This window comes from Triticum urartu, chromosome 7 (assembly GCF_003073215.2).
Source record: "Triticum urartu cultivar G1812 chromosome 7, Tu2.1, whole genome shotgun sequence".
NCBI classification, from domain to species: Eukaryota; Viridiplantae; Streptophyta; class Magnoliopsida; order Poales; family Poaceae; genus Triticum; species Triticum urartu.
The window spans coordinates 351617149-351623222 of record NC_053028.1 but is presented as its reverse complement, the minus strand read 5'-3'; positions in this window follow the sequence as shown (position 1 = coordinate 351623222).

Sequence of the window (6074 nt, the reverse complement as noted above, 5' to 3'; positions counted from 1 at the left end):
CGAAAGGCTCTTGGGCGTCTTGGCATCGACCCCAAGATGGCTGCCAGGCAAAATAAGAAGTCTGTTGAAGCCCAACCCGAAGCTCAACGGAAGGATCAGCCAAGCATTGTCTTCCCTGCCAGCATGACTGACTCGAAGCCAAAGGTCCCCTCAGCAGCTTCAGAAATGAAGAAGACACAACAAGCCGAGGCCGAAGCCAGGAAGAGGAAGCTCAAGAACACCTCTGATGATGCTCCCTCCAAGAAGAGATTAAAGACAAAGGCTTCAAAGTCTTCAAAGAAAGAGCGTGCTTCTGCCCCAGTGCCCCTCATAGTTGAACCTATCTCAGTTGCTCTTCCTGCTTCAACCAAAGAACGTCGCCTTGTGATACATGAGCCTGCTTCCAGAGAGGCTCCAGAAAGTGAAGAAGTTCCAGTTGTTGACCCCAACGCAGCTGAAGACATTGGTCATGAAGACAATGTGCATGATGATGAAGTCCTTCCTCAGCTCGAGCCCCAATCGATATCATCGCCTGCTCCAACGAGCAGTGAACTTATTATCATTGGTCGTCCATTGACACCAATAGATCAAGATGACTCATGGGCCGAGCGCCAACAACAAGACACCCCAGTGCATGATGAGACACCACATACTCCCCCTACTCAAGTTACTTCTTCAGTACTTGATGATGAAGACTACATGGAACAGACCACCCCTTCTCCAAAGGCGTCGCCAGCGTTCCGCAGGCTTCGCAAGGGCCTCAGGCCATAGGTCTCCATGTCGAGCATCCCAGAAGAAGAAGCGCAACACACAAGCTCGGTAGCACGTCAAGTGTTTCTTGAAGCCACTTCTTCTGCGACTGCCTCTGAGTCTGAAGCCAAGACTGCTGAAGACATTCCGGCTGCATCAGCCGAAGAAGAAAAAGGAGATGAAAGAGAACAAGAAAGAGAAGCCACACCCCCTGCAAGTGATCCTGTCATTCTTGAAGAGAATGTGATCGTGCCCGACCCTCCAGTCGTTGAACAGATGGAGGTTGAAAACAATGAGGCTACCACCAACAACGTCACTGAAGGCTATGACTCCGTCATGGCTGAAGACAATGTGGATCCTAAAGCCAATGTGCAAGCTGACACCACTACGACGCCAATCACCTCTGATGGCGCCGTTCCTCCACCAAGGCCACACACTATGGAACGTGCATTCAATCATGGTGAATTGGTAATTGTCAGATGGCCAATTCTAGTTCCACCCACTGCTCCCGGGCCACAGTATGACTATCATGTGGAGCAGAGGCCTCAAGTTCAGAAGCCCAAGCCACGTCTGCCAAGGCTTCCAAGTGTTGTCACCACTCATGACACATTCAGCGTGCTCAGTTTCAGAGAGCACAATACTTTCTTTGACAGCGCCAAGAACCCATACACGAAGCCCAAGATCTCCTCTGATATATTTTGGAGCCATCTTCAGTGAAGCTATTACTCTTGCATCCTGTACAATCAAGACCGTATTTTTCCACACAAGCGTCTGGATTGTGAAGCTATGGCTGGGCTGCCATGTCTTGAATAGGCCCTTGACTGCTTTCAGGATGTTGGTCTTCTGAACTTTGTGACTGACAAGGAATACTGGAATGAATAGCTTCTGTTGTAGTTTTATGCCACTCTACACATTCGAGGCTACAACAGGGATCTGAAGATTTGGGTGTAGGGGAACATAGTAATAATTGAAAATTTTCCTACGTGTCACCAAGATCAATCTAGGAGATGCTAGCAACAAGAGAGAGAGGGAGTGCATCTTCATACCCTTGAAGATCGCTAAGCGGAAGCGCTACAAGAACGCGGTTGATGGAGTCGTACTCGCGGCGATTCAAATCGCGGAAGATCCGATCAAGCGCCAAACGGACAGCGCCTCCGTGTTCAACACATGTACAGCCCGGGGACGTCTCCTTCTTGATCTAGCAAGGGGAGAGGAGAATTTGAGGGAGAGCTCCGGTAGCACGACGGCGTGGTGGTGGAGCTTGTAGTTCTCCGACAGGGCTTCGCCAAGCATAACGGAGGAGGAGGTGTTGGAGAGGGGAGGGCAGCACTAGGGGAAGGGTGTAGCTTCCCTCCCCCCCCTCTATTTATAGGGTGAACCGGAGAGGGCGCCGGCCCCTTAGATCCCATCTAGAGGGGGGCGGCGGCCAAGGGGGAACTTGCCCCCCAAGTTTGGTGGGAGGCGCCTTGGGCCCTTGGGGGGCGCACCAGCCCACTAGGGGGTGCACCAGCCCACTAGGGGGCTGGTTCCAACCCTTGTTCAGCCCAGCTGGCCCACCGGGGCAGGTGGCCCCACCTAGTGGATCTCCAGACACCTTTCGGTGGTCCCGGTACAATACCGATAACCCCCGAAACTATTCCGACAACTGAAATTGGACTTCCCATATATAAATCTTCACCTCCGGACCATTCTGGAACTCCTCGTGATGTTCGGGATCTCATCTGCGACTCTAAACAACCTTTGATAACCACATACTACTTCCCATAACAACTCTAGCGTCACCGAACCTTAAGTGTGTAGACCCTACGAGTTCGGGAACCATGTAGACATGACCGAGACATCTCTCCGGCCAATAACCAACAATGGGATCTGGATACCCATGTTGGCTCCCACATGTTCCATGATGATCTCATCGGATGAACCACAATGTCGAGGATTCAATCAATCTCGTATACAATTCCCTTTGTCTACCGGTATGTTACTTGCCCGAGATTCAATCGTCGGTATCTCTATACATCGTTCAATCTCGTTACCGGCAAGTCTCTTTACTCATTCCATAATGCATGATCCTATGTCTAACTCCTTAGTCACATTGAGGTCGTTATGATGGTGCATTACCGAGTGGGCCCAGAGATACCTCTCCGTCATACGGAGTGACAAATCCCAGTCTCGATTTGTGCCAACCCAACAGACACTTTTGGAGATACATGTAGTGCACCTTTATAGCCACGCAGTTACATTGTAACGTTTGGTAACCCAAAGCATTCCTACGGTATCCGGGAGTTGCACAATCTCATGGTCTAAGGAAATGATACTTGACATTAGAAAAGCTTTTAGCAAACGAACTACACGATCTTGTGCTATGCTTAGGATTGGGTCTTGTCCATCACATCCTCCTCCTAATGATGTGATCCCATTATCAACGACATCCAATGTCCATGGTTAGGAAACCATGACCATCTATCGATCGTAGAGCTAGTCAACCAAAGGCTTACTTGGGACATATTACGATCTATGTATTCACACATGTATTACAGTTTCCGGTTAATACAATTATCGCATGAACAATAGACAATTATCATGAATAAGGAAATATAATAATAACCACTTTATTATTGCCTCTAGGGCATATTTCCAACAGTCTCCCACTTGCACTAGAGTCAATAATCTAGTTGCATTGTGATGAATTGAACACCCATAGAGTTCTGGTGTTGATCATGTTTTGCTCGTGGAAAAGGTTTACTCAACGGATCTGCGAAATTGAGATCTGTATGCACTTTACAAATATCTATATCTCCATCTTGAGTATATTCACGAATGGAGTTGAAGCGACGCTTGATATGCCTATTCTTCTTGTGAAACCTGGGCTCCTTGGCAAGGGCAGTAGCTCCAGTGTTGTCACAGAAGAGAGTCATCGGTCCCGACGCATTGGGAATGACTCCTAGGTCGGTGATGAACTCCTTCATCCAGACTACTTCCTGTGATGCCTCCGAGGCAGCTATGTACTCCGCTTCACATGTAGATCCCACCATGATGCTTTTCTTGCAACTGCACCAGCTGACTGCCCCACCATTCAAAATATACATGTATCCAGTTTGTGACTTGGAGTCATCCAGATATGTGTCGAAGCTAGCATCAACGTAACCCTTTACGACGAGCTCTTCGTCACCTCCATAAACGAGAAACATATCCTTAGTCCTTTTCAGGTACTTTAGAATATTCTTGACCGCTATCCAGTGTTCCATACCGGGATTACTTTGGTACCTCCCTACCAAACTTACGGCAAGGTTCACATCAGGTCTGGTACACAGCATGGCATACATAATACACCCTATGGCTGAGGCATAGGGGATGACACTCATCCTTTCTCTATCTTCTGCCAAGGTTGGGCATTGAGCCGTGCTCAACCTCAAACCTTGCAATACAGGCAAGAACCCCTTATTGGACTGATCCATATTGAACTTCTTCAATATCTTGTCAAGGTACGTGCTTTGCGAAAGACCAATGAGGCGTCTCGATCTATCTCTATAGATCTTGATGCCTAATATGTAAGCAGCTTCTCCAAGGTCCTTCATTGAAAAACACTTATTCAAGTAGGCATTTATGCTTTCCAAAAGTTCTATATCATTTCCCATTAATAGCATGTCATCCACATATAATATGAGAAATACTACAGAGCTCCCACTCACTTTCTTGTAAACACAGGCTTCTCCATAAGTCTACCTAAACCCAAACGCTTTGATCATTTCAGCAAAGCGAATGTTCCAACTCCGAGATGCTTGCACCATCCCATAGATAGAGCGTTGGAGCTTGCATACCTTGTGAGCATTCTTAGGATGAACAAAACCTTCCGGCCGCATCATATACAATTCTTCCTTAAGGAAACCATTAAGGAATGCCGTTTTGATGACTATTTCCCATATCTCATAATCATAGAATGTGGCAATTGCTAACATGACTCGGACGGACTTCAGCTTCGCTACGGGTGAGATGGTCTCATCGTAGTCAACCCCTTGAACTTGTCGATAACCCTTAGCGACAAGCCGATCCTTATAGATGGTCACATTACCATCCGCGTCAGTCTTCTTCTTAAAGATCCATTTATACTCTATGGATTGCTGATCATCGGGCCAGTCTGTCAAAGTCCATACTTCATTTTCATACATGGATCCTATCTCGGATTTCATGGCCTCAAGCCATTTGTTGGAATCCAGGCCCGCCATCACTTCTTCATAGTTCAAAGGTTCACCGTTGTCTAACAACATGATTTCCAGGATAGGGCTGCCGTACCACTCTAGTGCGAAACGTGTCCTCGTGGACCTTCGAAGTTCAGTAGCAACTTCATCCAAAGTTTCATGATCTTCATCATTAATTTCCTCGCTAGTCGGTGCAGGCACCAAAGAAACATATTCTTGAGCTACGCTACTCTCCAATTCGAGAGGCAGTACCTCATCAAGTTCTACTTTCCTCCAACTTACTTCTTTCGAGAGAAACTCTTTCTCTAGAAAGGATCCATTCTTGGCAACCAAGATCTTGCCTTCAGATCTGAGGTAGAAGGTATACCCAATAGTTTCCTTAGGGTATCCTACGAAGACGCATTTTTCCGACTTGGGCTCGATCTTTTCAGGTTGAAGTTTCTTGACATAAGCATCGCATCCCCAAACTTTTAGAAACGACAGCTTAGGTTTCTTCCCAAACCATAATTCATACGGTGTCGTCTCAACGGATTTCGATGGAGCCCTATTTAAAGTTAATGCGGCAGTCTCTAAAGCATAACCCCAAAATGATAGCGGTAGATTGGTAAGAGACATCATAGATCGCACCATATCCAATAGAGTGTGATTACGACGTTCGAACACACCATTATGCTGAGGTGTTCCAGGCGGCGTGAGTTGTGAAACAATTCCACATTTATTTAGGTGCATGCCAAACTCGTGACTCAAATATTCTCCTTCACGATCTGATCATAGGAACTTGATTTTCCTGTCACGTTGATTCTCTACCTCACTCTGAAATTCCTTGAACTTTTCAAAGGTCTCAGACTTGTGTTTCATTAAGTAGACATACCCATATCTACTTAAGTCATCAATGAGGGTGAGAACATAACGATAGCCACCGCGAGCCTCAACGCTCATTGGGCCGCACACATCATTATGTATGATTTCCAATAAGTTGGTTGCTCGCTCCATTGTTCCGAAGAACGGAGTCTTGGTCATTTTTCCCATGAGGCATGGTTCGCTCGTGTCAAATGATTCATAATCAAGAGACTCCAAAAATCCATCGACATGGAGTTTTTCATGCGTTTGACACCAATGTGACCAAGATGGTAGTGCCACAAGTATGTG